The sequence below is a fragment of the Tupaia chinensis genome, unplaced genomic scaffold, assembly GCF_000334495.1.
Source record: "Tupaia chinensis unplaced genomic scaffold, TupChi_1.0 Scaffold139079_1, whole genome shotgun sequence".
Classification (NCBI taxonomy): Eukaryota; Metazoa; Chordata; class Mammalia; order Scandentia; family Tupaiidae; genus Tupaia; species Tupaia belangeri.
The window spans coordinates 602,409-605,612 of NW_006198969.1; positions in this window are offsets into that span (position 1 = coordinate 602,409).

A 3,204-nucleotide genomic window follows, 5' to 3' on the forward strand; every position below is an offset into this window, starting at 1 on the left:
TGACTAGAGAGGGACAGAGTGAGAGAGTGAGAAAGCAATCTGCCAGGTTTAAGACTCGAACCAGGTCCAGCCATGTGGGAGTCCAGTGCCCTTAACCACCAGGCCACCTGCCAGCTGCTTTGAAAGGCCATTTAATCACAATTAAAATATTTCCTTGAGTCTATATATTTTATAGGTATTTTTCTTAAAAATAACAGGGGCACATATAAGTGGTTTAGTTCAGTTTTAATTATTCTTTTTCTTTAAGAGAGATCTATTTGTTATCAACAATAATTACATCCTTTCCCCAGTGGTAAATCTATTATTCTCTGAGTCCTGGTACTGTCCAACTGCCTTGATAATTACTGCTTTTTAAATACTGTGACTATGCTTTTTGGCTTAAGAGACTATATTTATTATCTCAACAGAATATCTAAATTAAAACTAAAAGAAAAATATGTTCTAAATGTTTCCTCTGATGATCTATCTATATATCTATATAATATTTGAAAGTAATTTACAACATAATTTTGGAATCTTTATTAAAATAAATTCAAAGTAATTATATACTTTTTAAACTTGGTGTCAGGTGTTTAAATTCACTAATCATTGGACAATAGATAAATATTTATTTGTAGAATGAGTAGCTCTTTCACTAGATAGTTATTATCTTAAGCATCCTCTTTGGGGAGGCCAGTTTTCAGTGATTCATCTAAGACACAAATGCTATAAATGAACTCATTGTAAATAGCTTATTTCTCATTTCCTATTGCCCTTTAGAAGGCTAATCTGAATAATAGCAATGGAGATTTTCAGAAATGGTTCTAATGCTATGTAGGTCATAACAATCTAAAGACCTCATTTCAGATTATTACTACACTAATAATTATTTCTGTCAGAAATTGTATCACGTGACTTTTTTTTTTTTAAGTTTTTGCCATAGGGTGTATGTGCCCACTAGAGAAAGAGGGAGAGACAAAAAGACATAGAGAGGGAAAGTGAGAAATCATCCACGGGGGGTGGGGGGAAAGGGAGGGTGACCATGCCACAATTCCTTTTCCTAAATTCTCCTTCCAGGATTTTGGGCGTGCACTCTATATGATTTTTAAGCCTTAAGGTTGGTACTTGAACTATGGTTGGCCATGTGGAAGCCCAGTGCCTTAACCACCATGCCACCTGGTGGTCCCTCATATGATACATCTTTACTTCAGCTGTATGTTGCATTTTAACTAATCATCAATAACCAAATCCTGACTATTGGTCTGACTTAATTGAGTACTTATATTCCACATTTTCCATTCCATCACATTCAAAAGAACAATACAATACTATTTATAACCTACATCTCCTTCATTTTTTTCTGGAGAAAAAGTATCAGTTGTTAAAGAGATCTATCATTCTTACAGTAGTTTTATAAATGGAGAAAGTAAACTGACTTTGTGTTTTGGTAGATTATATTTAAGCTTTGAATAAAGAGAAGACATTTGTGGAATACATTAATACATGAATCTCAAATCATTTTTTTTTTTTCAGGTTTACTCTCATAAATTTACTACACTGAAACCCTTTAACCGGAATCTAGTCATCAGACAAACAAAAATTCATTTCTAGCCCCAGGAGTGAAATTTCTCATGTATCTTACATAATTTCCCAAATCTGTTGGAGATTCTGGTACAAATGTTTTTTCAGGACCATTACTGACCTCCTGCAAAGTCCCAGTTTCACACTATACCATCTACTATAGTCCTTTTTTCCAGAAGATTTCTCTTCATTCGAATGCATTGATACCTGAATTCCAATCATTCTGTCTTTGCCCATTTTGTGCTGCTACAACAAAATGCCAGAGACCAGATAATTTGTAAAGAATGTAAATATATTTCCTTCATGTTCTCAAGGAGTGGGAATTCCAAGATCAATGTGCCAGTGTATAGAAAGTACCATCTTTCTGCATCATCCCCTGAGGGATGGCAGAGAGTGAGAGTGTTCAGGAGAGACAGCAATGGTGGACCAAACTCATCTTGAATCCATTTCTGAGATAACAAAACCATCCCTATGATAATGATATTAATCAGTATTAGTAGCTAAAGAAATGCATTCATTTGTAAGGATGGAACCTTCATGGCCCAATGACCTCTTTAAGATGACTGCATTGTAATACTTTTATAATGGTGATGAAGTTCTCAAGACATGCTTCTGGGGGAGGGAGGGGACACATTCAAACCATAACATTCCCATTATTCCAAATCTTTAATAACTTCAAAGAGTAAAACAATCATATGCATCATCTAACTAATTTTCCAGAATTTGTCCTTTGACATTTGTCTTCAATATCTTCCATTTATGCCGTCCTATTTCAGTTCTGAATGGGCTGTTTGAACTTTGCCTCTATTTTATCTAACTCCTGGCATTTTATTCCTGTGTTCTTGTCTACTGATTCTACACAATTTTAATGACTTTACCTTGCCCAAGGAATAATATAGGAACTCGTTGATTTGGAAATGTGAAATAATTCCTAGTCTGTCTTTGTTTAACTTTCTTAACTCCCACTACACCATCTACCTTCATTTACCAGATGTCATGGCTTGACTAAAAATGTTCCAAAACTCTTTTACATCTGCATTTATATACAACTAGAATATTCACTTTTCATATAGAAATCCATTCTTTATGTATAAGTTGATTTTTTAAAGAGATTTTTTGCTATAGGGTACATATACTCACTGGAGAGACAGTGGAAGACAAAGAGACAGAAAGTGAGAAATCACCCCCCAGGTGAGATGGCCACACCACAATCTCTTTTCCATTCTTCTCTGGGATTTTTGGCATACACAGACACATGCCCAGTGTGAGTTTTAAACCACTTGGTCTGGGACTCAATCTGTGGTCAACTATGTGGGAGTCCAGCACGTAACCATTACACCATCTGCTGGTCCCAATAAGTTGAAGTATATCTTAAACAAGCTTCTATAGTTTTCCTTTAGTAGTTAGAAATTTATTCCTTTAGGAATGACAGTTTAGACACTGACATATCACATCTCGCTCGATGATAGGTATAAGGATTTTGCTGTGGGTTACAACAAGAAGGTAAACTGATGCTGCTAAAGGCTCAGAGAGCAAGTTTTATTTTATTTCCCTTTTTTTTTTCTTTTTTTTAAGAGAGGAGAGGTTTTTTCCTATAGGGTGCATGTACTCATCAGAAAGGCAGCCAGAAAGAGAGACAGAAAA